Source organism: Cataglyphis hispanica, chromosome 17 (assembly GCF_021464435.1).
Source record: "Cataglyphis hispanica isolate Lineage 1 chromosome 17, ULB_Chis1_1.0, whole genome shotgun sequence".
Taxonomy (NCBI): domain Eukaryota; kingdom Metazoa; phylum Arthropoda; class Insecta; order Hymenoptera; family Formicidae; genus Cataglyphis; species Cataglyphis hispanica.
In genome coordinates, this window is record NC_065970.1 from 3,347,966 (window position 1) to 3,360,103 (window position 12,138).

At 35.3% G+C, this 12,138-nt stretch overlaps 2 protein-coding genes across 2 annotated transcripts in view; one reads left to right on the forward strand and one right to left on the reverse strand.

The window, feature by feature from the left end:
* Nucleotides 1-12,138, reverse strand: part of LOC126855852 (protein FAM76A) — a 56,139-nt gene that overhangs the window by 4,407 nt on the left and 39,594 nt on the right. The gene's annotated exons all lie outside the window — the stretch shown is intronic.
* LOC126855835 (PR domain zinc finger protein 1) overlaps nucleotides 8,029-12,138 on the forward strand; it is a 36,804-nt gene continuing 32,694 nt past the window's right edge. The window contains exon 1 of the mRNA XM_050603835.1: nucleotides 8,029-8,888. The gene's annotated coding sequence lies outside the window, so the exon portion shown is untranslated. The remainder of the gene's footprint in view (nucleotides 8,889-12,138) is intronic.

Below are 12,138 nucleotides of genomic sequence, written 5' to 3' on the forward strand. Positions count from 1 at the left end.
ACATCGAGATCCACCGCTGTCTTTCGCACGACACCAGCACCAGGAGGGGGCGGGTGGGAAAGGTGAGGGGGTGAGAGGGAGGGAGGGAGGGAGCGCGTCAATTATATGTAAAATATAATTATCTACTTATTTATGCTGTTTGATTATTATACACAGATGTGAGAGAGAAAGAATGTAATGAGGAATAATTGCGCGATATCATTTTCTTTAGAAGTGTCACATTTTCACCACGTGTACTGTTTACGCATACTTATGTTATGAAATTAAAATTCTTTCTTAGAATATGCAAAATTATATGGACACTTTACATGTCTCGCAATATTTTTTTTTTTAAGTCAATACATAATAAATTGTTATGTATGAAAAAAAAAAAAGTAACGGCAAAAAGGCGGAGATTAAAAGTCAAGGACATAAAAGTCCACCGAAAAGATACAATCGACGTGTTTCGAAGGCGGCGAAAGCGTAATTTTTATCTCGAGCGTTTGAATTTCTTGAAGAAAAGTTCGCGCGAGAATAGAATAGTTTATCGAACGTGATCGCGAAAAACGCCGAGCAATGTAAATTCAGAGTATAACTAAAGCGATTTACGAGTTGATACTTTTTTTTTTTGTCAAAAAGTAAAAAGGAAAAACTAGATATACGTTATGTTATCGTATATCTTGCGTGTAATCGTGAAACGAAATGCCGTTCAATCAGATTATGCACGTGACAATATACATCTATAATCATATATAATAAAGCGCGATTGCCAAAAAAGGGCAAAAAAGATCATTTACTGTAACTTTTTCGCGATATATCTTGATTTTATCATCTCGTTCCTTTTTTTCGGGCCAACGAATCTTTCTGTAAAGCGTAAATCAATCGCGAAAATTGAAGAGGAGTTGGACCGCGATGTGGATTAATACAGACGATATATTAAATCATTGCCAAAATGTCTCGTAATATTAAATGCCTTTATTTTATTCTGTTCATTCATTGGAGACATCCAAATTTGACAAATGTCTAATTACGTAAACTTGAAACTTGTCATAAATTTATGTGAACTAAAATAAATTAACTGAAAAAAAGTTATTCTTCAAGTATTATTGGACATTTTTACATTGAAATAAACGTTGTTAGTAAAATTTGAAATTTTATTAAATATAATTTAATATTTTAATAAAATATTTTCAAATAAAGAAATATTATCTCAAGTTAATTGTACATTTTATAAATATCTTTTGCTGTTTATATCCTATTATATTACATTTTCATTAATTAAAATATTTTCTAGTACATTATATTATGCGTATAAATTAATCTACATATTTTTTTTAAATATCAAAATTATTTCCAATAGACACTATATATCGCATACTAAAAAAAAAAAAAAAGTATAACATTATATTTCGATATTTTAAACTGAATCCTTTCAATGACAGCAAAAGAACGGGAAATACATTTATTTATGCATTAAATTTTTTTACGAGAAAAAACAAGAGCCGAGAAACAGAGGGTAGTTTCAAGCGTCGCTGTTTATCGGTCGCGTCTTTCGCATATGAGCGGTCCGCCGATGGGGTCCCATAACGCGGTGGATCGGTCATAGAGGGGACGCGAGGAAGATCAAGGAGAAAGAGAAAGAGAGAGGAAGGGACGGACGGTGGCAACCTCGAGGAAACAGAGCGGTCGTCGACCCCTGAAAATACTCTTACGCATTGTGTGCCACTTCACTTGTGAGCGGTCTCGAAGAGAACGAACGGGCCCCGCGCTCTCATCCTCGCTCGGCGAGAACGGGCCCCGGTCTTCACCGAGATTCGTTCGATGTTACTTTATGGTGCATACATGCAACGTGGACATTCCGATAGCGCGCTATCTCCCGCTATTCCCCATTGGCTCCCCGATCTTTCAAGCCCTTGAGATACTCCCTCTCGTATGGTACCCCGACAGCCATCGTCGGTTGGGCCCCCCCGAAGAACTAACTGTACTCTGACGGCTAGATCTAGTCGGACGTTGAGACCGTCAGGAACGTACCGCTCGAATTTCAGGGCCCACCTTCCGTTGTCCCGTCCTTTCTTTGGGACAAACAAACTTGGAGAACGAGCTCCGAAAGAACCGCAGATGCGCCCGCGGTATCGGCTTTCCGAGGAACGGGACCCTTCGGCTGTCAATATCCCCGGATCGTACGACGAATGCTCCGAACGCGGCTTCGAGGATGCAAGGATCGCTTTCTTATAAGATTACGGGACTGGTCACAAAGATTTCCAATACAGATGTTTTATGAGGAAACACTCAAATATAGCCTTTATCCTTTCTATCACAAATATCTTTTATCATTCATCTTTTATCACAAATATTTTTTTATTATAAATTATGAAATACAGACTAAAAAATGTATTTGCTTTAATCAATGTTTATGAAGCTAATCAGAATGAAGAAAAATTCTAGAAAAAAATTAATTCTGGCAAAGTAATCTTTGCAAAAATTAACGGAGCAGTTCATTTTTTTATTTGAATTGCAGTTTGTCAATCCTAAATTTCATTTAAGGCTGATTGTGCTGAGATATTTAATATTGAAAATTAAAAACTGCTGATTTCAATAATAAAAAAAGAACTTTCATTATTTCCTGTTATTATAAAAGATGACGATTTGATACCATTGTTCATACATTTTGTCATATTTATGATATGGATAGAGATATTTCAATCATCTTAGACGATGATAAGATTGACATTTCTTTCTCGTAAAATAGCAACTTTGAATAAAAATTTTTATTTAACCAACTAAATACGAATATTTCGGAATTGGCGCGTTTCAAAAATTATTATAGTCAGTTCAAAAACAAGTTGGCTATCTTATTAATAGCAAATATTAATAATATTTAAAATATGTGTTTTTAGGATTTAAAAATTTATATTCAAATTAACTTTAACTACGGAAACCATTTCTTTGTGTTTGTTTTTCGTACAATTACGCCAATATTTTAAATATTTTAATTTTGAAATCCTTTAATCAAATTTGATTCAATCCTTGAATCAAAAACAAATTAGATGATAACTCGTATCAAATTCCGTTACGTATATCGCTGTAAATATACGATGCAAGTCAGCATCCCGGGGAGAGCATTAAGATCACGCTAGTCATCTTTCCAACAACGGTAGCCGTTGCATCTACCGACTTGATCTCGCATTATCCTTTTCGAATAAGATAAAGGACACATCATCGGCCAAAGAGCGGAATTTATCACCAATAAAAATACAATTTTATAAATACACTAATAAATACATCATTATTGGTATTATTATTTTTTATCATTACAAAAATTATTTTTTTAATGTTGAGCCTTTCTTGAACGAAAGAACTGCCGAAAACAGTTTTTTAAAGAAAGGTTCTTCTGACTTAAAATTTTTTTTTTTTTTTGCGATTATGCTTTTATCAAAAAAAAAAATTTACTCTTGATTTTTATATGATTCTGCAAAGTTTTAATTTACATATTTATAAGTACATGATTATGAATATTAAATTAGCTATGTTAAATTTGTCGATAGTTTTAATTTTCGCAAAAAAAAAAAAATATTTAAAATATTAAAAATGTTTAGGCAAAAGATAATTTGCATTTTGAGAGATTATCGAAATGTGTTAGCAAGTTACCTCGACATTGTCCACGAACTTATCAAGAAGTGAGATCTTTTTGCATCTCTTCAAGGGTCGAACAAAACATACTTACATTCCGACGAAGAATACTCTCTCTCATTCTATTCTTCGAAAAAATATTCATTGCTAAGCAAAATCTTCGAGGAGAGATCGCCTTCGAGAATGACGACCGCGACCGTAATCGCTCTTCCGCGTCGATCTAAAAGCGAGACGCGATCTCGCGAGAGAGCGAGATTCCTCTCCTCTCTGCCTCAATGTAGGTGAAGTGGTAATTTCTAATGATACGTGCAAGTCGTGCGAGCCGGCCGAAACGCACATCGAGGTAATCTCACGCGTGCTGCACGTCCTAGTCGCGGGAATCACGCGGAGGGGAATCCGCGTCCTCCTCCTCCTCCTCCTCCTCCTCCGCGGTATAAGTGCACGGAATAGAGGATGAAGATGAGGGAGGTGCGACGGTGGCGGTGATGCGCGAAGTAAACTAGTGCATCCCGGAGCTGGAGAATCGCACGCGGCGCGTGCAGCACGTAACGACGTGTTGCAAGGAGAGTATTTTCAAAGGGGTTAACGAACCCGGGACCGCGCCGACCATCTCCGCCGGTCATGTCTTACTTTGCGCTTCTTCGGCTTCTCGCGGGTCTGTCTGTCTGCCTGCTTGCCTCGGCACGATCGCAATAGCATCGACCAGGGAAATCGGCCATTTTCCTCCCGATTCCGCGAACGTGGTTTTAATTTGAGTTCCATTCGAAAGTCCATCTTCGCGGGAAGCGAAGCGGCTCTATATCGGGCTCGTTTGTATCCGCGCGGCGGATGCTCCTTGGTGCCGTTAAAATTAAAAAAAAAAGCCTAGCGAAAGAGCGATGAATTAAATGACTTATCCGATTATATTATCTATATACGTCAAATAATTATAGTTTTTTTTTTTTTTAGATAAATTAATCTATTTTGAGCGATTGAGATATCATAATTATATCTACACTATCATTCTAGGAGTCTACAATCGACATATTTGATTTATATCAAACGTATCCCGCGATCCTAATCGAAATGTGTTGGGAACGCGCGCGGAGGAGACGGCAATCGCAATATTCAAGGTGAAAAGCTAAGCTCGCGATAGATGAAAAGTGGCGACTCAACGTGATAGTCCGCCGCGTCATACGCAATACACGCGATAACGACAAGTTAGCTAAGTAGTGCAAGCGTAAGAGAGTGCTCGTCTCTAGAGGTCAGTAACCACTCGCGATCGTTCCGTTCCGTTCCGGTTACCCGGCTCCGGCACTGTACGGGCGATCGCTCGTCTTCCACCTTCTTAGGCTCAGAAACTTACCCATTAGCGTTTTCACATTTGAGACAAACGAGGATCCCATTCCGTCTTAATTTCTTTTTGCGTTATAGAAGCTCGCCTTACGCTAATGACGTTAGATAGTTTTCTTGCGGAACCGTTATTTGTAAATATCTGTGAGTTCCCATTTACGTAGCTCTCGCAAGGAAGTCCTCCCAGTCTCTCCATCCCCCTCCCAAAAAAACAAAAAGCGCGATTACGTTATTAAACAGACAAATTCAAGTTCGCTATAAATTGAATGTAATTTTATATTATTAAAAAATCTATATTAATAAGAAAAATGTATATAACAATAAAAAAAAATTGGATTTAAATAAAAATTTGTTCAATAATAAATTTCTCAAATAATCGTCCTTCTTTTAAAAAATGATGTCAACATGTAATGCCTCATTTTTCAATTGCTTACTTTAGGTAATTAAAAATAATTTTTCTTCTGAGGTTTGGAGAAAAAACCAGCTATGAATAGCTATAATTTTTTTCAAGAAAAATGCACCAACATTCTCAATGTTTCAATTATCGAAGAGATATTTTACGCAATAATTTATTCTTTATAGAACATAATGTTTTAATTTTAATTAAATTCATCCTTTGAACCCATTTAGTCAACATGATTATAAAACAAAAAAACATTTCAACCGCGCGCATAATCTCATTTTTCAAACAAATTTACATACTTCGAGTTTACATTAATAAAAACTTTAACCAAATTTTAATTATCAATTGTAAAAAAAATATATATAATTGAAGAATAAATAAAACAATATCAAGGACTTATGCCTCGACGACATTCTATCCGCGAGTTTGACGTTCAATGATATTCCGTTACCGTCGCGATTTCCTATTTTGATTGTATCCTCTTTCTATGAACACTCATCTCATTCTTGTCATTCAAAGTACCGCCGGATGATGATTGATTGCGAAATTTCGATGACCGCGGGTTACCTTAAAATATTATATTAAACCCCTTTAAAGGCAGCAATAGATGCGATCAAAAAATAAAATAAATATTTAAATATATTATAATAACATAAAATTATTTTATATAAATATTTACATATTATATAATAAATTTAATAAATTAATAAATATTAATTTGTATGCGTTTTTTATTTACAGTTTTAAAAAATTGTCCGGAAGAACTTAATATATATATAGTTGCAATTATTCAAAATTGCCATATTTTATTCCAAATTCTTTCATAATCTATATTTCGTATAATCTGATAAATATATTATTTATTAAAAAATGTATAATAAAAAAATAAATAGTTATTTGTTAAAAACTATTCACGATTCAGATACTATAATTGAAATTTATTATATTACAAAATTGGATTTATGCCATTCGCCAAATAAACAACCAATATATCGTTATAGTACAATGATCTCACTGCCGTATACATGTTGCGCAACTCGCAAAGAGCAGATTTATAAATCGAATAGAGTCGATTTTGTTAGCCGTGCGAAGAATTTGTAGGTGTCGACCGCGGAGACTTCAATGCCAGATATGAGATTTTGCGAGCGCGAAGCTAGCCAGATGCCGATAAAGCCAAAGCTGTATCTCTATATCTGTCTGTACGTAGCAAGGTTTTGTGTTATCGCAAAAAATATGAATGACAGGCTGCTCTATCGTGATCATGATGAGCGAACCCATACAGATTCTTTCAGCCAGAGTGGCGATAATCTCGAGATTTTACAAATCGCGATGTAATATTATAGAAACATCTCGGAGCGACTACAAACTGTCAACAAGATTGCAGCAACATTGCAATATCGGGATAAATCCATCAAGACAAAATTTCGTTAGTAAAAATTTTCGTAAGTAAAATCAATGCAAATATATAATCAATGCAAAGATATAATCATGATGATCATCGCGGATTGACTCGTATTTTCGGAGGTCAGTAAGCAGAGAATATAGAAGACACGCTCGTTCACCGTTCAAGAGAAAAAGAGAGACGGAGACCTACGCGTGTATACGCTCAAAAAAATTTCTAAAGACAGAGAAAAATGTTCAGATAGAGGGAAGGAACAAGAAAAAAAAGTAGAGAAAAAGAGATATAGATAAATTGATAGATAAAAAAGAAATGAAAAGTAGAAAGACAAGATAAAAGATATATAAAAAAAAAATATTATTTTATTCCATTCTAAATAAAACTCTAAAATATAAAATTACATAAACTTAAAAAAAAAGTAAAAAAACAATTGCTATTTGCAAAGAAAAATAAAAATATATACCCAAATGTATAGTGAATAATAAAAATTGACAAAAATAAAAAATATAATAAAATAAATAATTAAAAAACAATAATTAAAACAAATCACAATAATGATAATATATATATTATAATACTATATAAAAGAGTATGAAGATGATATTCTGCTTTTCAACATTTAAAAATTATAATAATTATAAAATTATAAAAATTATAAATATTAAAAGAAAGAGAGAAAGAAAAACGGAGAATGATAAAAAAAGAAAAAGCATGCACAAAGTAAGAAGGCAGATAAAACGAAACAAAGTAAGAGAAAGGAAAGACAGACAGAGTAAGATGCGCATGGAAAAGAGAATAGGAAAAGGAACGAGTGGGAGACATGGAAAGGACAGGAACAGGAAAGATGGAATGAAAGAGAGATCGAAACAGACAATGGGAGATGAAGCGAATCGAAGACAGGAATGAGAATGAACGGAGACAGGAATCGACGAATGGATGAAGGATCGAGAATGCGAGGATGGATCGAAGGAAGAGGATACGAGAAGAGAGATGGAGGTGGGTGATAGGCGTGACACAGGAGAGAAGAGTCGATGACCGAGCATGCTGAAACGCGGGTGGGGAAGAATATACCGTTGCTTCTGTCGATGGGGAATGCCCGTGAATACGAACGGAACAAGGTGGCCGCAGCAGCGCCACATAGAAACACAAACTTTGGGGGCAAAAAAAGCGCCCCATAAAGAGAAGAATACCGACGGAAAATTCGGGAAAGGAAACGCGCGATACACGGTAAGGAGGGAACGAACAGGCGCGAAGCGACAAACGAATAAAATAAATCAATGAAGGATTACGAAAGGTGTTCGGCGGCGCAAGAGTCATATAGAGGGAAAACAAGCTTGCCCGAAGAGCCGGCAGCGTGGCCATCAACGTGGCTCTGCCTCCTCTTCCTTCCTTAGTCCCCTCGGCGCGGTCCCCTTGCCACGGCGTGTACACATGTATACGCCCGCTCCGTCTACGTGGTTCACGCACACGTGCAAGAGCGAAGAAGCACGGGCAAGGAGACACCTAGACTCACTTTAACCGCTTCGTGCTTGTCAGTTAAACCACGCGACTCTGTACGGTGTACACACGATCGTACGCCAAGGACGTGTGACGGTCCCCGTCGACTGTTGGTGCGGATCAAGAGAGAGGGAGGGAGAGAGAGAGAGAGAGAGAGGAGAGGAAACAGAGAAAGAGAGAGATAGAAAGAGAGAGAGAGAGAGAGAGGAAAGTGGTCCTGACGCGATTACGAGAGTCGCACTCCCAGTTCGACCACCTCGTGGTCGACCACCTCGTAACCGGCCGGCACGCGCGAAAGGGTGCAAAAGCAATCCACGGGGCAAGAAATTAATTTATCGATAACGCGACGTCGAGTCGAGGGAGTTCCTTTCTTGGATAGTGCAACGCGAGAGCGAGATATCGTCAGATATTGTGATACCGTCCTACGAAATCATCCTAATCAGTTGGTGTGTATTGACACTTTAGTGTAAAAGAATTTATAGAGACTATTTTTTTTTTTCCGCGAGATCTGATCACGTCAAGACGAACGATTGGCGCATATCGATGATGGATTATGAATTGAACGCTGTCAGTGACTTTAACGTAGTGTGAGCTTTGACAGTTTGTCGTGAGAAGGTCCATCCGGCTTCCAGACAGACATATCGCAAGGTGAGTGCAGTGATACAATGTCAATTTTTTTCGCCGATAAAAGTTCAGAGACGCGTATAACGAATGCAAACGATTTCGTGTTCGGTTCGATTTACTCACGAGGTGAATCGAACTACGTCAAAGAAAGTTCGCGCGTGATATGGATAAGAATACCATGCATTTGTTCTTCATCATTGCTCGCTACAATCGGCATGCGGTGGTTTTGCCACCTCACGCACACACGTGATAACATCCTTGTATTATTTGCAATGTCATTCATTATCGTTATTCTTTTCATCATGTTTTTTTCTTTCTTCGTTAAATCAATAATTATAATAAAATTCGCATTTGTAATAACAATTACATCTTCTGACGTTTGTTATTACATATTCATCGCATCTTCACGAATACAGTCAAGTGCGAATGTTCGATAAACGCAAAAGGAAATAAGCAAATGCATTTGTATTCGTCAGCTCACGTATACTCATTTTAACAGTCGGAGATTCTAGGATTAAATAATTATTGTTGTTGATTTACATCATAAATACAACAGAGCTAATTACTTTGAAAGGCAAATTTAAATTATCAGATTCTGAGAGACATATGACAATAAAATATACTATTCAGTGATTTCACAAATTTTGATAAATTTTGACCGCACATATTTCTATTGCTTTGGCAATTTTTTTTTCAAGAATTGTGTTAGTCTCTTAAAATTTATTAAATAATTTCATAGATATTTAATGAATATTAATTATTGACGTTAAGTCGCTAATCAAAAATGTCATTAAAATTGTTAAAAGGTTAACTAAAACATATCAAATTAACACGCAAAACTCGTCTTCGCTTCGTTATTAATATTCGCGTTATCGGCAAATCATTACGTCGATCCAGATTGTCATAAATAAATCAGAAGTTCAAACCGAAATTCAGATGATTTGATCAAATCGTATTAGCTTAATCATTTTTTAATTCTTCGTGATTACGCGCAATTAATAACGCGAGTATCGAATAAGCGGAAAATATTATGAATAAAATAAGCAAGAGTAAAGCAACAGCATCCGACAATTATGCAATTTTACATAACGGTCCATCGGTCCATCGAGACGGGCATCGGTAAAGTAAGTCGTATAAAACAGCGAGCATAATCGCGCGGAACGAAAATGAATATATACGAGGCAGTCTCTCTCTCGAGTACTTTGAACCCTTCGATATATGCATTACGTCACGCAGGAGATGCTCTTCGAATACAGAAAGTGTTTCTTCACGCTCGTTCTTCGAGAAACTCAGAGTCCATGCTCCTAACGGTACCCGGACCAAGTCGAAAAGAAGAAAAAAAAAAAGAAGATAGTAAAAACCATAACGTGCGTAATTTGTGTATCTTGCGGAATATATTTCGATACCACACTGTATATAGTCGATAAATTTTTTACATAATATTTGGATATTACGTTGTATCTATTTGAATCGGAATTAATATTATTTAAACGAATTTTTTATTTACGATACAATAGATATGCATAAAAAATGAATATTTATGATATTTTCATTGTGTAATCTTATGTAAAATTTACATAATTTATTTTTGTGCATTTATAGCATCAAAATTTTTAATTCACTGAGATTTACATCTCATCTCAAGTTTCATGAATTTTCTTGCTGTTAAAATTCGAAAAAGATATATGTCTTAATGTAAAAAATAAAAACGTTTCATCAGCGTTCAATTCGTATTCAAATTAATTCGTTCAGGAAATGAATCAACATTAAAGAAAATTCGTGCGCGAATATCACGCATTCTCTTTTCTCTCTCGTTGTTGCCCCTCAAAATCGACATGTGACTTGCGTACATACACGTGATGTTATCGTCGTGTATTAGTGATTAACTAAAATTTATTATAACTTTAATTTTTTATCCATCTCCTTTTCCTCGCCGCAAATATTATATAATTTAATAATATAAATCTATATAATTTCTTCGTTTAATTATAATAAAATTTCTACTTGCGATAATCATTGCAACCGTTTACTATTAATCCTATTTTTTTCGACTACACATTCTATTTTCATTTCTCATCTTTCTTTTTAATTATATATTTTTCTTCTATTTCAAAAATAAAATAATAGCTGAAATAAAGAACAATAATAAAAAAAAATAAGAAACAAAAATAAAATGCAAAGAATATCGAATTTAGCCGAATAAATGCAAATATTCGAGATGAACGAAATAAGAAACGGAAAAACAATGAACCTAGATACAAATGTTCGAACATTTACGTTTGTTTTCATTCGCTCAATGTATACCCAAATCCAATATCGACTCGTAATCCTGAGCTAGTGATCAGACTGTCTGTCTGTTAAAGAAACAAGAAGATCGACGGAAAACACCGTTCAACGCACGTATTTCCTAATATGTTATAACGGTGCGTCGTCTAGTACATTCTTTTGCTTTTTTCCAAATTTTCGTGGCGTATGAACGACCAGACCTTAAAGTAAGTTTACGTGAAACGAAATCTTACTGTGCGATAAATTAAAGTAAAATAAAGAAAATAATAGGAAAGTGTTTGAAAGAATTAAACAATCGCGAAATTTAAAGGAAAGTAAGAGAAAAAAAAATGAGTTTTTATATTTACGATTTACGTGCCTTATCAGGCGTTACTTAACATGTTGAAAATGCGTTAAATATTCACTAAACACACTTTATTAATGTGCCGAGAAAATTTCTTGCCGTGCGTGCCTACGGAAAATTTTTACTGTTAAAAATATGTAATAAATTCTGTAACCTCTGACTGAAACTAAAATAACAAAATTCGAGGAAAGAAGAGATAATTCATAACTCAAAAAAGCTTTACACGTATTGATTTAAAGCATTTATAAGAAATCGTCATGCTACTCTATTTTTGCAATTTCTTTTACTTATTTATTTTTTTGAAAGCGAATAATTTTTATATTTACCGATTATTTTGTGCAAACACAAAAGTTCACATATTTAAGAGATACTTATATTTCACAGCATCAAAAAGACTGAAGTTCGTAATCGGTATCGGTTTTGAATTCTTGACAGATTCATTATCCATTACTAAATAAATCCGTAAAAAATAACGCTGTCCAACATCCATCTGACATCTGAGGTCACGCTAGGATATTTTCAGATGCCCGATACCGTTACGATACCGTTTCCTCGCGTGTTACAGGATAAGTGCTTTTCGATTTTGAGAATGGCACGCCGTGGGAGAGGATAATGATGCTTGCAGGTGCCTACTAATGTGACATA